The sequence below is a fragment of the Vulpes lagopus genome, chromosome 11 (genome assembly GCF_018345385.1).
Source record: "Vulpes lagopus strain Blue_001 chromosome 11, ASM1834538v1, whole genome shotgun sequence".
Lineage (NCBI taxonomy): Eukaryota > Metazoa > Chordata > Mammalia > Carnivora > Canidae > Vulpes > Vulpes lagopus.
In genome coordinates this window covers 59,385,504-59,405,123 of record NC_054834.1, presented here as the reverse complement: position 1 = coordinate 59,405,123, position 19,620 = coordinate 59,385,504, and the positions used below count along the sequence as shown (strand labels likewise).

The 19,620-nt window shown below is 43.1% G+C and overlaps 1 protein-coding gene across 6 annotated transcripts in view; it reads right to left on the bottom strand.

Moving 5' to 3' along the window:
• LOC121471311 overlaps positions 1-10,364 on the bottom strand; it is a 172,589-nt gene extending 162,225 nt beyond the window's left edge. For 4 of the 6 annotated variants that reach the window (XM_041721865.1, XM_041721866.1, XM_041721872.1 and 1 more), the window contains exon 1: positions 10,227-10,351. The gene's annotated coding sequence lies outside the window, so the exon portion shown is untranslated. Of the gene's footprint in view, positions 1-7,788; positions 9,865-10,226 lie in introns of those variants that run through there. The other 2 variants (XM_041721879.1, XM_041721871.1) reach the window with 2 other exon arrangements.
• Positions 10,365-19,620: the final 9,256 nt, after the last annotated feature.

Below are 19,620 nucleotides of genomic sequence, written 5' to 3'. Positions count from 1 at the left end.
ACTGAAGTGAGATTTAGAATTCATAGCATTAAGACTATGCAAGAGTCACAGTTTTTCAATCAAATCATCCTTTGGTGTAGAAAATGATTTCAGTACACACATTATTTAAGCTATTCCGAAAACTACTCTGACATTCTTTTTATTAATCTTTTTCCTGTTTCAGATCCTTCCATCAGGCATTTCTGTCAGGCTTCTGAAGGCTCCCATATGCACACTTCCAGTGCAGAAATGTGTTCTTTTTTGGTTCACTGGAATCTTTCAGAATGTCTGGCACTGAAACAGATTGGCTTTAATTAAAAGGCTATGATTTCTGTGAATTCCCATTAAGCTAGTGAAAGAAATCTGCATTTAAAAAATACAGTTAACACATTAAGGCACACTTGTACTGAAAAAATGCTTCATGTTTAAGAAACTACTTAAGCAGATGAAACTAAACTGCCTGTAATAAAAATATGCTCATTTTTAGTAAAATCCCTCAGTTCTGAAGAGAGGGGTTAGTCTAGTACATATGTGCCCAATTAGCCATAAAAACTCAACTAGACATGAACCATGCAATCCGCCTGTCGATGTTAAAACACAGATCCTATTAACAGCAATGTAATTTAAATGGTTAAAAAGTGATAAAGTACATAACTATCATCTGATAGGGTTTGAAATATGATACTGCTGTACCCCGATGACAAACCAGTTTTGAATTATGACTCCAGCAAAGTTTGAAATAGCTCAAGCATGTTAATTAGTGATCCACAAATTCAAGAACTGCATTATATTATGTTATATATTATACCCAGGCACACCTCTTTGCCCACCAGCAAAAGCATATCCCCTAATATTCAGAGAGGAAAGCCATGTGAATCTTTTTGAATTCTAGGTCCCGGATACCCCAGGAACACCTGACATAACTTCCCCTCATTCAACTCACTTGTCTTTAAGATGTGATACAACTCAAGATAGTTTCTCGGGGAACAATATTTCAGAGGACCCAGGAAGTGCAGAGAAGTTCACCAGTTACCAGGAAAATGCATGAAGAGCAATCAATATAATCACTTCTTTCCACATCGGTGACCCTTAAACTATGTAGGGGCACTCCCACACAGGCAGAGGAAAGCCTGTGATAACCAAGAGGTGGGAGGAAGATATTTGAATCATTTATTATTAGCTTTATTAGAGATAAAAGTGAGCTGATGTGCCTTACTCTTTATTATAAAATAACACCTTGTACATTTATGGGTTAGGCTTGAGCCCATCCAGAGGATCCTGTACTCACCAATGAACTGGTGACCCTACTTTGAGAATCACTGCACTGGGTGCTTATAATGTTAAAGGCAGGATTTCTTTGATAACCATTTATAAATAAAATAAAATTGATTATTTTGGAAGGCAAACTAAACTCCCGTCATCTAACTTAACTGTCTCGTCTGTTTAAGTGACCACAAAATAGTGAGCCGCAGCCCCCCTTGATCGTGCAATTCCGGTAATCTCCAGGTATCTCCCATCCTTAGAATCAGCCCCTCGGACCTAATCCAAACCCTGTTTGCTCAGGCTCAGCAAATTGCCTCCGCTTTTACAGTCACTAGAAAAAAAGAAACGTATTGTAACACCATCCTCTAAATACCGTGCCACCATCACAAATGTAGCAAATGGCTAGGAATAGTATGCTCTGCCAGAGGACCTGAGCCCAATCAAAATTACCAAATGAGAGGCTGAATAATGTGCTCTGGCTGGTGTCTCTAAAATAACTAGTTTCTTGGAGGAGGAGGAAGAGATCAGCCTGTGAACCCTGGCAAATCAATCTATTTAGTTCACATCAAACTAAATGGTATGAACCATCGGATATGAAGAGAGCTCCATTCGAAGTTCACCAAATGTGACTGTGGTTTCACACCAGTGATAAAACTGTGAAATTCAAGACAGAGATCTTGTCATTGCTGCCTTCCTAACCAAGCTCTGATTCATGTCTCCTTTCCATTTTCTGCTGCACCTCTTCTAGGCGGCATTATATTCTTGCCTGGACTGGTGCAGTAGCCTCTTGGCTGGCCCCTCCACCATGGGCCTCTCATCCTTCGCCCTGCTGAAAACTTAATCTTCCGTAAGTCCAGCTCCAATAAAATTGCTCCCCTGACCAAACAACTTGAATCATTGGTCACTGCTGCCTGTCAGCAGAATTAAGGTCACATTCCTTAGCCTGGGATTCGAGGCACTTGCCTCTTTCTAATGTCCTTTCTCACTTCATTGCAAGCAATCTGCAAGGCCCGGTCCTCTCTGCACAGACTCTCCCACATTTGCTCCTGCAGCTCCCCCACCTAGGGTACTATCCTTTATTCCATCTCCTCCTGACCCCTCTGTGTCGAAATCCTTCCCATGGTAAAGCCTACAAGAGAGAAGTTCCATCTTTGCTCTAAAAAGTGCAAAGAGTGGTGCCTGGCTTAAGTGCACTCATTTAATGTTTTCTGTTATTATGGTAGTTACTGCTGCCCTTGTGCCATGAAGTCTTTAATCTTCACAGACAGACTAACCCCTTGCTCCTATGGGATTGTTAACTGTAGCTCTCTTATGATGTACCTAATTACTTTTTCTTTCCTCCCATAGTTATTTCATTATACATTTCATCTCCTCTTGTGGACTGTGAGTTTCTAAAACAGGTCTTATTTCATTCACCTTTGTATCTTCCATCAGACTACAAGGCCTTCCTGCAAATCTTGGAAGAAAAATGTTAAATATTGTATCGGGCCACGAGGGGGCACGGTTGAGCTACCCTAACAGTGGAATCCTCTTCCAGTTAATCAGGTTTGAGAACTGAGAGGCTTTTTCCCCTTGGAAGTCTATTTGTAAATCTGTGTAAAGTAAATGTATATACATGATGTGTGATTCCAAATCTATTTATGTTGACGTGGAAAGATAGCTGTGATACAGTGAACCTTGAAAAGGAAGAAGCAAAATAGAATATATATGATCCAATTTTTGCATAACATCTAATCTTTAAATAAACATGAGAGAAGAGTCTGGAAGTTTATCCACCAAAATGTTAACAGCTGTAACCTCTGGGAAGGGGAAAGAACAGAGAGGGGAAATATGAAGGTTTTGTTTTCTATTTTGTACCTTTCTGGATTTTTTTAAAATAAACCACACCTATTAAATTTTACAATCAGAAAAATAAAGCCATTTGCTTTAAAAAATCTCAAAGCAACATGTTTATTTCTCTTGTGACCTCACCATCAGCTCCATATTTGATATATTTAAAAGTAAGTATTTCAGGAATTTTCTGATAAATTAAAGCAAAGAATCCCAAATTCTCTTGATAGACTGTGCCTTTAGTGTCTCAGTAATTTTTAATGGCACCCTTGGATGAAAGAAACACTTAACAGCTCCATTTATTAAATGTTAAAGTCCAAACAACGTATGAAGTATTTATGTCCTAACAATTGTGTGGTCATTGGAAAGAATAATACACATAAATCGAAAAAATATATATTTTTTTATTTCATTCTTAAACGGTATAATTACTTATTAACAGACTGTATACACCTATCGGGCACCTTACAACTTCTTAAACCTGGGAATCAGACTGGACACTGCTGCTCTCATCTCCTACTCCACACTGATTTTCATTAGGTACTCAGTTTTTATCACAGCAAGCACCAAAAACCCAACTTCGCAAAGATATGACACCACTGGAAGGAATGTAGCACGACCTAATGTTGAAACTATGAGCACCTCCAGCTAGCAGCTCTTGAGCATCCCACAAATGTCAAGTATAGTTGCTTTTCCCTTAAAAATGTAATATATCCCACGGTACCCCTGCGTGTTTACTGCAGCACCCCTGGGCACAGTGGCACACAACTAGGGAAACAGTAAATTCCAAAGATAAAAACCGATTGCCTGCAAGGCTGGCAAAGGAGGAGAAATGCATTAAACTAGACCTGAAATTATTCCAACCTAGTAACTCTGTCAAAATTATTTTGTTTTCTCTGGGGCTCCTGTATGGCTGTCAGTTAAGCATCTGCTTTTGGTTCAGGTCATGGTCTTGGGGTGTTGGGATGAGCCCCAAGTCTGGCTCCCTGTTCAGCGAGGAGTCTGCTTCGCCGTCTCCCCATTCCTCGCTTGTGCTCTCTCTTTCTCTCTCTCTCAAATAAATAAAATCTAAAAACAAAAACAGAAAACCTATTTTGTTTTCTCTAAACCAAGGTCTTTAAGGAAGGAGAAAAGAGTGGTGTGGGAAGCTGGCCTGAGCTTTGGACTCTGGTGGTTTCCCTATACCTCCATTCCACCAAAGTCCTCTGCCAATGTTCCTTCTATTCAAAACTAAGAACAACAGCAGCCCCCAAAGCAGCATGTTCCTGGGAAACAGTCCAGTTCTTTTCCATGGTGTCTAGGCCTGGATCTCCAACCAACCTCCTCACTTTTCTACCCCTCCACCCCTAAGTTTGAGGCTTTACAAAGATGGAGGAAAGCATAGCAGGCCCCAACACTGAACTGCTAACTGCTGAGTTGGCCCTCATCCATCCTTGGTGAGCTCCTGGGACCAAGTCACCCCACAATCAAGTACAGAACTAGTGCTACCCAGAGGCACCTGGGTGGCTCAGTCTGTTAAGCATTGCCTTTGGCTTATGTCATGATCTCAGAATCTTGGGATTGAGCCCCACATTGGGTTTCCTCCTCAACAGGGAGCCTACTTCTTCCTCCCTCTGTGCTTGCTCTCTCATTCTCTCTCTCTCTCAAATGAATAAATAAAATCTTTAAAAAAAAAAAAAAAAAGAACAGTGCTATCCAAATTGACTTGAAATCTGGATTAAAAATTATTTTTTCTCTAAAGATGAATGAGCTCAATTTCACATCTTGATTTAGTGATATGGTTTGTGATTTTCTACTAACAACTCAAACATAATTAAAACAAACTCAAAAAGCATCTCCAACTTGTGTGGAGGGAAGTTCCATGCAGGAACTGCTTAAAGAAGTTAATCAAGATCACAGAGAGGTAGAAACAACACGAAGGTCCATACCCACATAAATAGATAAACAAGTGTGGGCTATCTGTCCATACAATGGCATATTATTCAGCCTTAAAAAGAAAGGAAATTCTGACCCCTGCTACAACGTGGATGAACCTCGAAGACTTTCCTCTAAGTGAAGTAAGCTAGCGACAAAAGGACAAATACTGTGAGATCAGGACCTGAACTGAAACCAAGAGTCTTACGCTCAACCGATTGAGCCACCCAGGCACTCCTCTCCTTGTCTTTATCCATCTTTGAAGTCCAGCTCAAATGCTGGGACTTTGTGAAATCATTAATCTTTTGTTTGAATTCTACCAAAGACTCTGACAGTAGGAATTTCATAGTCCATTGTACACTCAGCTTGGTTAAGTGTCAGAAGTTTCAAAATAGTCCATAGTACAGTTGACCCTTAAACCACACAGGGGGTGGGATACGGATCCCTGCATAGTTGAAAATCCACGTAAGCCTAACACCGTTGGCCTAACACCGTTGGCTTACGGTTCATATAGTCTCTGAACACATATTTCATATGTTATATGTATTATATACTGCATTCCTACATTAAAACAAGCTAGAGAAAATGTTAAGAAAATCATGGGGCAGGGGACGTGCCTGGGTGGCACAGTCGGCTGAGCCTCTGCCTCTTGGTTTAGGCTCAGGTTGTGACCTCAGGTTTGTGGGATCAAACGCCAGGCCAGGCTCCACGCTCAGCTCAGAGTCTCCTTGGGGTTCTCTCTCCCTCTGCCCCTCCCCACCATGGGCTTGTGAGTGCACATGCTCAACACTCTCTCTCTCACTCAAACAAATAAAGCTTCAAAAGAAATCATAAGGAAAAGAAAATACATTTACAGTACTGTATTTATCCAAAAGATCCACATTTAAGTGAACCCACAGTTTAAACCTGTATAGTTCAAAAGTCCACTGTATACTAATGCATTACATAATTGAAGGACTACAAACAAGTTTGATTATAAAACTGTGCTATCATCTCTTAATTTCCCCAAATGCTTAACCCAATGCTTTATACACAAAAGCATTTAATAAATGTCTGTTGAATAACATTTAACACACACCATCAAATTCCTAAACCTCAGTTATATCCTTAAGCCAGTGATAGTCAATATTCTTTTTTCTTTCTTGCATCACAGACCTTTTTTGTAATGGAATCCCAACATATATTTTATAGGAAGATTGTTTATATGTTCTATATACAGAGTAAAGCACATATAAGTGGCATCTCATTTTATTTAAAATTAAAATTTACAACATTTCTTATTATTAATAGACCTGTGAGGAGGCTGTTTCTTTCTTTCTCTCTCTCTCTTTTTTTTTTTTTTAAGATTTTATTTATTTATTCATGAGAGACACAGAGGCAGAGACACAGGCATCCCAAGGAGGCTGTTTCAATGAAAATAAACTCTGAAGTAGAGGGCTAGGAGTGGTGATTTGCACTCAGCCATTTCCATTTTCAGCTTATTTCTGTGTTTTGATTGGTTTCACGATTCAGAAAATCCCAATTCACACAGCTAAGTCATAGTGTGCAATGAGTTCCATTTTTTTCAAGCTCAGATACAACCTGTTGTATCTGTGACACATTAAGAAAGCCATACACAATTAAGAACCCAGGCGCTGATTTAAATCCTGCCTCTCCTGTTTGACAAAGCAGACCTCAAGCAACTTATTCAGACTCACTTTATGCATCTGTAAGCTGGAAATAGTAACAGTTTTCCCTCATAAGGTTGTACAGGAACAAGATAGGCCTCGCAAATGAATAATACCTCAATAGTCTTCAGTGTGTTAAAATGCAGTACAGGAGACTGAAGTGTGTAGTTATATTTACTTTTTTTAAAAAGATTTTATTTATTTATTAATGAGAGACACAGAGACAGAGAGAGAGGCTGAGGGAGAGGGAGGCACAGGCAGAGGGAGAAGCAGGCTCCACGCAGGGAGCCGGACGCAGGACTCGATCTCAGGTCTCCTGGACTACGCCCTGGGCTAAAGGTGGCGCTAAACCACTGAGCCACCCAGGCTGCCCAATATTTACTTTTTAAAAATATTTTATTGCTTTATTTGACAGAGTGAGAGAGCAAAAGGGCAGAGGGAGAGGGAGAAGCAAGCTCTCCCCCGAGCAGGGAGCCCGATGCAGGGCTCCATCCCAGCACCATGGAATCACAACCTACGCTGAAGGAAGACACTTAACCCACCGGGCCACCCAGGCGTCCCTAAGTGTTCAGTTTTATTTATTTATTTTTTTTTTTAATTTTTATTCATCCATGATAGTCACAGAGAGAGAGAGAGAGAGGCAGAGGCACAGGCAGAGGGAGAAGCAGAGGGAGAAGCAGGCTCCACGCACCGGGAGCCCGACGCGGGACCCGATCCCGGGTCTCCAGGATCGCGCCCTGGGCCAAAGACAAGCGCCAAACCGCTGCGCCACCCAGGGATCCCAGTGTTCAGTTTTAATGTTTTATTATATACTGAACCGTTATTAAGACATTTATTATGTGTAAAGCATAAAGAAGAACAGTATAACGAAACCCATGTTCCCAACCAGTTTAAGAAAAATGACAGTAACTGTTGAAATCCCCAGTGTGCCCCTTCTCTGTCCTCCCCCAGAAGGAACTGTTACCTTTTCCATACTTTCTTTTTCAGTTTTGTTTAGCACTTACCCTATTACTATAAGCCAGGTCCTGTCCTGAGTGCTTTCCACAATGCCCACATCTCACCCTCCCAACAAACCCCATGGAGGTACCACCTGCGCCCTACAGGTGCACAGGGTACTAGGCAAGAGCATGCTCACAGTTTGCAAATGGAGCTGCCGAGATTTGAACCCAGGCAGTGGGCCTCCGGAGTCTCCGTTCTCCGACACACACCCAGACTCGAAACACAGTGTTAAGGGCATCCTCACACTTCCCACTTGAATGGACCCTGACGTCAAACCTAGGTGCCAGGCACCTCCAGGGAAACTACACAGCTCAATGGAAAGCTTCTCCTCTCTGGCACCTGACAGCTCCTAGAACACTGGATCCCCCTCACGGCTGGACTCCAGCTCTTGGCATCTGAGAGGCAGGCCCTGGGCCAGGCACCCCGTGAGCCCCTGGGAGCTTTGTGTGGCCTTGAGGAAAGGCGGGCAGGCCTGGCCACCTCACCTTGCTGTTGGCCAGGGTGGTTCTCGACAACAATCAATCCCCAAGGAACCACGGGAAATTCCAAACTTTCTGCCCCCACTCCCAGCCTCTTCCTCATCCAGGCTTCCTCTGAGAAGTGAACCACGTAGGACTCCGCAGGAATCCACAGCCTCTGCCAGCAAGCAGGCCAGTTGCAGTCCCGTGGCCCAGCCCACAGGGAAAGACCTCCACTTTAGCGCATGTCACTCCCCTAATTATTCCCTGTGCCTGGAGGCCAACAATAACAGAGCGTTTTTCACGAGCAGCTCCCACCACGAACCCTGCAGCCTCGTGCACGCAGCCAAGCGCTGAGAAGTGCTAAAGGGTCAGGGGGTTTGCACGGCCAGCAGTCCCAGGCCTCTGGGGGAGAATCCCGGCCACTTTCTAGTCCAAAATCCGGCCCCAAAAAAACTGCCTGAGGCCCCAGCTGCCTCCAGGGCCTACTTCCTGGGGCTGGCCTGGGTCACCGTGGGTGGGGCCCTAAGTAGGGCCAGCAGATCTGGGAGCAGCTGCACCCAAGCCACCAAGGGATAAAAGCAAGGGAGTAGGGGACAGGAGACTAAAGATGTTTCCTCCACGGTCACAATCGGCAAGTGCTCTCAAGGCTATCCTATGTAGCAAAGATTGGTTTTTTTTTTAGTAAATTTATTTATTAAACCCCAGTCCTGGCAGATACTGGGAGTGGGGGGTATGGTTCTAGAATATAACAGCATGTAAGACAGCAAAGTCTCCTACATTGTTGTTGCGGTGGGGGCTGGGGGGTGCAGCAATTACCAAATTAATAATTTCAGATCGTGGTGCGTGCTTGGAAGAAAATAAAATATCATTGTATGGGGGTGGGCTGAGAAATGAATATGAGCTAAGATCTAAATAAGGAGGAGCTAGCAAAGCAAAGGCAAGGGAAAAGCATTCCAGAAAGAACAGAGGTGCAAGACCCTGAGGCCTCTGATTAAATGGTGATTAGGGGTTTGAAAAATATCTGATGGAAAACCAGTGCTCTCAAAATCCTAATACATGGTAAAGTTATTTCCTTAAGAGCATAAAGATCAAAGTGCTATGTTGGAAAGAAATTTGTCCTTGGCTTTGAAACGAAGATGCAAAAGGAATGTATGCGAATATATATTTACATTTATATGTCTCAAAAGGATCTTTTTAAAGAGCCTTTCATGTCCTTTATCCTTTAAACTTTTGTAATATAGGTTGAAAGCATGATACAATCTTTAACTTCCAGCTCATGCACTGAAAGATCTTCCTCCTAGAACTAATGAAGACATCCATTCTGTCCGGATGTAATTTACCTCCCTTGCCCCAGAATTTGAAATCAGAATGCCATGTACCTCTAATTGCAACTATGTTAACAACAACAACAACAACAACACGTGTGCACATGGATTAAGGCCGTGGGAGTATAGGAAGGGGTGGCGGTTGTTTTCCAATATTCCTTTTTGTTGTTGTTGTTGTTGTTGTTGTTGTTGTTGTTGTTGTTAAAACTGGGAAGAAAAGAATACATTGTGCACAACCGGGCAATTTTCTGGTCTTCGAGGTCAACAGATGTGTTTTTAACTGCGGCTCGTATCCCATTTCCTACGTCACCACCACCTACACCCTCTCCGAGCTACACGTAGAGCTGAAAAGTGCAGAGCTCTCCGCAAACCCCGGTGCAGCGAGGGGCTCGGCTCCTGCAGGGTCCGCGCACGCCCTTCTCGGTCTCCGCGGAGGGAGCTTCTTGGGGATCCTCGGGGGGGGGGGGCACCCCGGGGCTCTTCTAACGGGAGGCGCGCGTTCTGGACCCAACAGGCCTCGCTTGGCCCAAAGCTCCCCTCTCTGGGGCGTTTTCTGGAAGGGATCTCGAGCTGGGCGGGGTCCCGGCCGGGCACGCAGGTGTACCCGTCAAGGGGAGCGGCGGGTGCAAGGGCACAGAGTGCGGCTGGGGAGCCCCGAGGCGGGGCCGGGGCCGGGGCCCCGCGCCTCTGCGCCCCTCCCCGACCCCCGGAGTGTGTCCGCGCGCCAGCGGCCGGGGCTCCAGAGCTTCCAGGACCTGCGCGGGTCGCGGGGGTCGCGGGGGGCTTACCGTCGGCGGCGGGGGGCGCGCGCGTCTCCGGACGCGGGGCAGCAGCGGGCCCGGGAGCCTCGCCCCCCGCGACCTCTGCCCCGCAGGGCGGACCCGGCGGCGGAGACCGCGCCCCCTCTCGAGCGCGTCTGCAACCTGCGCCCGCGCCCTGAACCCCGCCCCCGGCCCAGCCTGGGGGGCGGGGGCGTTGGCGGCCCCTGCGGTCGGAGGTTTGGGTGGCGGTGCTTTAGTCGGACTCCAGAGCTTTCAAAGTAGAAACCGTGGGCCTGGAAGAAAGAGGAGCATTAAGTTGCACAGAATTAAGGAGCAGAGAACAGGGACCCTCCCCCCCCCCCCAAAAAAAAAACCAAGGTTCCAAATTTTGAGCGGCCACTGCTTCCTTGTGCCAAAGAGCAAACCCACTTGTTTTTCTTTTCCTTTGCTCTAATTGCTGTTTTAAAAAAACCTTTTATGAGGCTCTATAGCTTCCATTCCGAAGGCCTTGTGTGAATTTTCAGCCAACAGCGGCCCAGACCAGCCAGGGAGAGGGCCTCCCCATCCCAAATGTTTGCCTGCACGCTCGACTTCATGGAAACCACTACAAACTGGGCCAGCCCCGCGCTGTCTTCTGGGCTTGGGGCCCTGTTTGATGGGGAAGAGTGTTCTCAGCCCCAACCCCGAGACCCTGGGATGGCTAACAGAGGGAATTCTACGGATGTTTCCAGATTCAAGCAGCTCTAGTAATTTCTGGCGAAACATGGTCTAAAGCCATTTTCTCAAATCGTGGTCCAAGGACCACTTACATCAGATATCCAGGGATCCTTGGTGTAGATTCAGGATTTAGGGCCTACACTCTAGCTGATAAACTAGATTAAGAATGATGAGGCCCAGAAATCTGCATTTTCACAAGCTTGCCTTGTGAGGTTTCTGCTCGGTATGGTTTGAAAATTACTAGACTTGGCCCTTTATTTGACACTGCTGAAATGGTACTTGTTTTTCCATCTGGAGCACTCCCTCAAAACTCTCAACAGTGTTAAACATTCTTCTTCTTCTTTTTTTTTTTTTTTTCTTCTAAGTGTAGGCTACAAAATTTGGCTTCCAAACAAACTGTGCCTTATTTCATGAATTTTTTTTAAGAAAATTATGCTAAAAGCATTACTTCCTACTGTATAGGGCTCTGAGCACATACCAATGATTTGGAAAAAAAAAAAAAAAGTAGGTGGATTTTGCTGAGTGCCTTCTACTAATGTTGAGCAATCTGTCATTCTGGGCCAAACCTATATCTGCCCTGCTGCTAATTGACTGAATGTTTGCATCCCCCAAACTTCATGTTGAGACCTCATCCCCAGTGTGATGGTATTTGGAGTGGGGCCTTTGGGAGATCATTAGGTCATGACGCAGAACCTACAGGGATTAGTGACTCCATAAGAGGCTTGGGAAAGCTTCTTTACCCTCCTGCCATGTAAGACACAGCTAGTGGATGGCTGTCTGAACCCAGAAATGGGCTCTCCCCAGACACCCAATCTGTCAGTGCCTGGATATCCTAGTCTCCAGAACTGTTAGAAATCTCTGTTGTTTATAAGCCACTGAGTCTATGGTATTGTGTCATAGCAAGCCCAAATGGACTAAGACACCTGCTGGGTTTTCTTCTATTGCTTCACTCCAGCCTCAATCAGCGGGGCTTTCCTGGGGAAAATGGAAGCTGAGTCTGTGATCATGGTGATTTCCAAATTGCACTGTACAACAAAATCATCTGCGGAGTGTTTTAAACTACGGACCCACACAAAATGTCACCAATCCCAAACACATTTGTTTGCAGAAAATTTGTTTCACAAAGCATCCCAGTGGAATTAATGACCTATCAAAAGTGGTACTGCCAGAAGAGCAGTAACTGAATTTGAGGAAATGATTAAAGATATAAACAGAATTTTTGCAACAAAAATGTCCAACACGTTCTTGCTTACAATATAAAGAATTTGAAAATAACCCCAAGTTGTCCAGCAGTAGAGAGTTGGTTAAGTAAATTATAGTATATTTATATGAAGGAATACAAGACAACTATTAACATAGTTCAGAGAATATTTATTGACCTGGGAAGATGTCCATGGTGGGTAAAGTGAAAAGAAAAACATGAACAATTGCTCCTTTCTGGTTATTAAAAAAAAAAAAAGTCGAGTGGTAATGGACAGAAGACTCACAAAACCATACTCCTAAGCAGGTGATAGTGAACACTGAAAAGAATCCCAATTTGAACAGCAGAACTGGGACACAGCAGAAAACAGAGTTTTAGTCTGAAAGCTATTGAAGAATACATTAGATCTCCTCTCCAAGTCATTACAGCTGGGTGACTGCCCCCCATGGCAGCAAAACACTGAAGGTTTGTTCTCTTGAGAGGGTAAGTGCATTAAAAACAAGAAAATTCAATGAAAGTTTAAATACTGCCCAATGACAAAACATGAGAGACACCTAACTCTGGGAAATGAACAAGGGGTAGTGGTAGGGGAGGTGGGCAGGGGGTTGGCATGACTGGGTGACGGGCACTGAGGGGGGCACTTGGCGGGATGAGCACTGGGTGTTATGCTATATGTTGGCAAATTGAACTCCAATTAAAAATAAATTAAAAATAAATAAATAAATACTGCCCAAGCCCTCTTCCCCAGCAGGCTGGAAGCCTGACATACATTCTCCAGTGAGGAAATTGCAAGATTTCTTTTCTGTGACATGAAGGGCTCCTTATCAGATCCAATAAAACTGCCCTGTGGTGAAGCCCATAGTTGGCAAACCCCATCCACACATATAGAGCTTCTAATCAGCATTTTTCTGCCCACTTGGCAGATACCAAGAATCACCAGGTGTTAGAAGTAAGATTCTAATGTTAAAGATGCAGTAGGAGCAAGCAGAAAAAAAAACAAAGACTATGAAAAAGAAGAAGAAAAACCATTTTTTAAAAATTAGGATTCTCAGAGAGATAAAAGAAGATATGAATCCATGAAACAAGAACAGTCTGGTTTGGTTGGTTTTTAAAAAGGAAATAACACAGGCAGAGCTCTTCAACATTATATATATGAAAATATAAGGCATAAAAGATATAGGTGAAAATAAATGAAAATAAAGATCAACGAAATGATAGGTATTCCAGGAAGAGAGGACCGAAAAAAATAGAAGGGAGGTTATCATTAAATAATTAATTGATTAATCAATTGGATTTTCCCACATTGAAGGCCATTAGTTCCTGATTGAAAACCTCTTGAGTGGGACACCTGGGTGGCTCAGTGGTTGAGTTCCTGCCTTTGGCTCAGGTCGTGATCCTGGTCCTGGGATTGAGTCCCACATCAGGCTCCCCACAGGGAGCCTGCTTCTCCCTCTGCCTATGTCTCTGCCTCTGTCTCTGTGTCTCTCATGAATAAATTTTAGCAAAACAAACTTTCCTTATTTAAAAAAAAGAAGAAAGCCTCTTAGGCATTCAGAAAAATGGTTTAAAATAAACCTATACAGGGCAACCCTGGTGGCTCAGCGGTTTGGCGCTGCCTTTGGCCCAGGGTGTGATCCTGGAGTCTCAGTATCGGTCCCGCATCAGGCTTCCTGCATGGAGCCTGCTTCTCCCTCTGCCTGTGTCTCTGCCTCTCTCTATGTGTGTCTCTCATGGATGAATGAATGAATGAATGAATGAATAAATAAATAAATAAATAATAAAATAAAATAAATCTATACAAAGGAATATCACTATGAAATTTCAGATATTAGTTCAAATAGACTTTAACCATTTCCAAAGGAAAAAAAAAATGAGTGACCTAGAAGGGATCAAGAATCAAAACAGCTTGACAATAGCACTAGAAGTTGAAAGGCAATAGTAGCTAATATTTTAGACGAGACTTTAACTCTATTGTACTATAGTAAGTGCTTTACAATTATCCTCACAACAACCTTATGAAATTGGTGTTATTCTTATCCCCATTTTATAGGTGAGAAATCTGAGATACACAGTAGCAGAGTACAAATTTGCCCAAATGACATAGGTAATAAATGGTTAAAAGCTGGGATGGAAACCAGGCAGTCTGGCTCCAGGTGTCTGAGATCTAATTGGCATATCATATGCAAACAGCACTTTCAAAATTAAACATGAAAAGTACATCCAACACAGAATTATATATCCAGCCAAATTATCTATAAGTGAGAAATAAATATACTTTTAGGTATGCATGTTCTCAAAAAATATACCTTTCATATACCCTTTCTTAAGGACAAAAATATATGATTCCAGTTATATGAGGTACCCGGAACAGTCAAATGCATGGCGACAGAAGGTAGAAGATTGGGTACCAGGGTGTGTGGTGAGGTGAGAACAAAGAGTTTTTAATAGGTACAGAATTTCACTTTGGTAAGGTGGAAAGAGTCCTGGAGTTGGATGGTGGAGATGCTTCCACAATAATGTGAATATGCATAGTGTCATTGAATTGTACTCTTCAAAATAGTTAGAATGGTAAATTTTAGGTTATGTTTACCAAAAAAAATAATAATGATAAAGCTACTATAGGAGAAGATATGCCACCAAAATGAGGGAGTGGAACAAGAAAAAGTTGAAATACAGGAAGCAAGAAATCTAACTCAAGAGCAAGGCAGAAGGATCCTCAGGATAATGATGGAGGGAGGTCGTAGGATAGCAGCTGTGCTATAGGCACAGAGAACAAGCATTCCAGAATGCAGCAGATCAGAAGGCTCCGGGAGTGATGTCTCCAAAAAGAGGAATTGATGAAAAACAATGTTTTGTTTTTTTGAACTTCTTGAGAACATATATAGCCAACTGGGAGATAATTTGAGGCTAAATTAATAATTAACAATGACATGAAAATCTAAGGAAACAAACAAGATGATCCTTGTTTCTGGGAAAACATCAAATTGGGGTAGAAATTAAAAAATAATCTTGGCACTCTTTTATACTGCATGGCTCAGAGGTAACTGCATGTATCTAGTCACAATAATGTGACCATGAAATATTGATTGGACCAAAATTAAGATAGAATTGCATTGAGAAGATGAGTGGTGTGCACCAGGGTGGGCAAATGATCATGAAAGCCAAATTCTTAAGAATCAGTAGATAATGCCTACAAGAGAAAAACCAAGAAATGTCTTAGACACATGTGTTAAGTACCCAAATAAACAACTAAAATATTTAAAGGCAGTTGTCTCTAAAGAAGAAATTGAGGAGGCTGAGTGGTTTGGAAACTGCTATGATTTTATGATAAGCCTTGTTGAACTATTTGACTCTTCAGACCACATGGACATGTAAGTTTGTTAAAAACTAAAACTAAAAAAAAAAACAAAACAAAACAAAAAAAAACCCCACAACTCTGAAACTCCTCCAGATGATCCATAAAAGTCTATTTCTACCTCTTTCTTTTTTCAGATCAAACTCATTTTTTTCAAGCCGCAGTTTTCTGCATGACAGCTCTTTATTCTCTGCCATTGTACACACATTTTCATAAAATAGGCTTTTGTGAGCTAGCCTAGGAACTCAACTATTGCTTATATTACTTCTCCAAAGATGTGTAGCTTCTAACCAAACAACTTCTAAAAAAATACTTCCAGAATTTCTGTTTATTTATTGGGCAAATATTATCCATTCCCATAAGACTTTACAACAAAGCTGAAAAGACATTTGAAAAATCAGAGAATATTGTGATTGCATTCAACACCATGCCAGCTGTTTAATGGAGTCAGTTGAGTGGTGTGACTCCTGGAAAGAGTAATGTGCAGGAGGCAGTCCCTGGGAGAGTCTTCATCAAAGAGTCTCAATTCAAGCTGAATTTGCAGACGGACTGTAGCTTGTGTAAATGGTGGTATGGATCAGGACTCTTTATGCAAGACACTCAAGCCAAACAAGCTAAGCCAGAAGTAGAATTTTTTGGTTCGCCTAACTAGGACATCCCAAAAGCTCTGGCTTCAGGCAAAGATTGATCCTGGATCCAGAAGTGATGCTAAGCTCTTTCCATCTCCATTACTCCCCTCTGCAGCTCCAGTCTTACTCTTCCAGCTTTGCAACAGAGGGTGTTGATGGGGTAGGTGGATAACTTTATTGGTGTACATCAAAATCCCAGGGGAAGACTCTGATTGGTCCTCCAACTGTTCAGGTGAATGGATACTATGATGGGCCAGGCCTGAATCAGCTGCCAGAAAAGGGAAGGTGGGGAATAAATTGCTGGGGTGCCAAAAATAAAACCTATTACATCCCTGTGTAATTGTACATACCAAATATGCTCTAGTGGAGATTTATTAGAGCCTGGGCCAATTGGCAGTATACGTAAAAATGCCTCATAAATGCTAAAGCACCATGAAATGCTGGTTGTGAGTCAGTACTAAATGTAAGTCTACATCAGCCCTACACAGCCAAACTGCAATTACTCCTGGATCTTTAGCTCTCTGGATGTTTTAAGTTTTTCTTTCCTCCTAGCAGATTCATTTGTCACAGTTTCCCCAAATATTGGCCTCTTTCTTCTCACAGAGTCTGTTTCCAACTGCAGTGAAAAATCTGTTCATGTCATTTTTCAAAGGAAGTCAGAAGGAAAAAAAAAATGTCCAAAGTTGGAATGGTTTGAAACTGCAAACATAATGGATGTATGTGTGTGTAATCAGATTGTTCTCAGCATCTTTCACTCTACCGTTTCCCTAATCTATTGAGTCACTTTCTTGGCCTCATTGCTCTAGTCCTCAAATAAGCCAAAAATATTTTGCTGATACTAGCTGCAATTTATTGAGTGATAGGGTATTTGTAACGTACTTTGAGACTGAGCTTATAGCTGCGAAGATTAGGCAATTAATTAGCAGAGAAATATTTTTGCCATCTAGAGCAAAAACCAATTTCAGAATAATTAACAGTCCATATTGGAATTTCCAATTTTTATAAGGTTACTTTAGACATCTGATTTTTAATAAGGTGTGAGGTGTTCTTTTACTGTTGACAATGTGAGGTATGCTGCTGCCTAAATTTGCTTCTGATAAACCTCTCAGCAACGTCAGCACTTGAATACCTAATGCTACGTTGTATTTTGTGTTTGAAGGTAATATGGATGAAAAACTAACTACCTATGAGTCTGAGTTTTACTAAAAAGACCATCAGTCAGATCCTGATAATATCCTCTGTAATGGACACTAGCAGAATCTTAGGACGTGGTCTCTACTTCGTTAGCACAAAATTACCCAAACAAGACATTATTGGATGACTACTAAGGCCATTCTCAATCCACTTCTTCCTCACCAGCTTCCCACCACAGAGACTGAAAACTCCAGGTATTTATTTTCTCAGCCTCCTTTGCAGCTAGATGGCCACATGATCCAGTTAAGGCCAGTCAGATGAAAGAGAAAGATGGTTAGGGCATGTGGGGAAAGATTTTCCTACTAGTAAAAGACAAGATGCATTGGGAAGACAGTCCTTTTGTGTCCATCCTTCCTGCTTCCTTCTTGTTTGGGTCACATCTGAGAAGGTAATACCTGGAGCTCTAGCAGCCCGTCGTAACCATTACTGAAACATGAAGATGACAAAGCAGAAAAAGCCCACATCTCTGGGGCCATCATCGAGCCACGACACCAACTGGAATGGCCCGCCTTCACAGTTCATTCTAAGTGTGACTAATAATCTCCTACATTTCAGCCATTGGTTATTCTAGCATTTTTAACCAAAGACATGATTTTTTTTTTTGAGACAGAGAGAGAGAGAGATATCAAGGGAGGGGCAGAGGAAGAGGAAGAGAGAGAAGCCTAAGCAGGATCCACACCCAGCCCGACATGGGGTTCAGCATAGGGCTTGATCCCATAGCCATGAGATCATGACCTGAGCTGAAATTAAAAGTCAGATGCTTAACCAGCTGAGCCGCCCAGGCATCCCGTGGCTATCTTTAAATAATCCAAGGATATAAATTATTTACACACTAACCATTCTCTGCTCTTGACTTCCTGACTGTGTCCAGATTTTTATTTGAGTATCCAGTCTTCCTGTGTATTTCCTATAGCTCGTAGATGCAGACACTGCCCACATTTCCAGAGGTGATCATTGACTGACTTAGGTTGGCCAACAAATTCCACTGCCCTGGTTTTGAGTGGTGATTGATTCAAGGAGTAGCTGCAACTTAAGTTGTCCAACCAGGGTGAACTTTGGATTTGGAGTGCTAGAAGAAAGAAGTGCTCTCTCACCTTCTCAACTGCTCACATACGAAGCCTGGAATGCAAACAGAAGGCAGAACAGAAAGACGGAAAGAAACTGAGTCCATGATAATGTCACTGAGGTGCTGGATCACCCTTGTCTGAAAGTTACCATTACATGAGCTCATAAATCTCCTTTATCAAAGTCGGTTTGAGTTGCATTTTCTGTTCTTTGCAACTTCAGAATGCATTCTGATTTGATACACCTCCCATCTGGACTGACGGGCAACAAGAGGAAAGCCCAAATGGCAGCCTTTTAGGAAGTGAAAGAGAAAACATTCCTCCACCTTGGATAGGTGTATGGCCATTCATCCTTTTCTTCACTCACCAAAGCTGGAGAAAAATAGGATGTGTCCAGCTGTCACATGTAATGTGCCCTGCCACTTACTCTGTTGGGCTTTGAGCAAGTCAATCAGCCTCTCTGTGCCTTGGCTTCTGTAGTGGTGGAATGGAGATGATGACTGTACTTGTCTCCTAGGGAGGCTCTGAGATTAAGTGAGATAATGCATGTCAAGTCTCTCTGACAGGGCCTGGTCGTGGTAATCACTCAGTAGGATCAGGACCCTCTGTCAACTTGGGATTGCACTGGGGAGGCCAATATTTCCTGCCAAATATTCCCAATGAGCTTTGTACAAGGTATCATCTTGTTGCTGTAGAGCTCATTCCTCTTCTTTCAGGCAAGAGAGCAAAGTAAGATCTCTCCAGATTTCTAAACAGGCCCCACAACTCCTTAGCTCCACACACAGGCCTCTTACTCAAAGCTCGGTCCTCCCTTTCGGAAGGACCCAGAACACTCCAATGGTAGTGATTCTCTCACACACACGCACACACACACACACACACCTGTGAGAGAGGTTCTCGCCCTCTGTATCCCCCTCACCCCAGGAATCCAGAGCTAGCCCTGTTCCTGACTGCACACCAGCACCACACCCAGCATGAGACTGAAAGCCCAGCCTGGGGTGTGTTTATATTTGGCAACTCCCACCTCACCGCTTAGCCCCCTGGGAAAGACCAGGATGGATTAGTGGACCCAGAGGGAAAGGGAGAAACCCAGAGGCTGAGAAGCAGCCTCTGTAAACAGGGTTCCTGGAACGGCTGCATCGGTGATTTCATCCCCAGTCAAGGATGCCATAAAAAAGAGAAATATTCAGTGATCCCCATTTCACATCGCTGTAAAAGACTTCGAATCAGGGCCCAGAAAGCTTGGGTTCCAGCAACATTC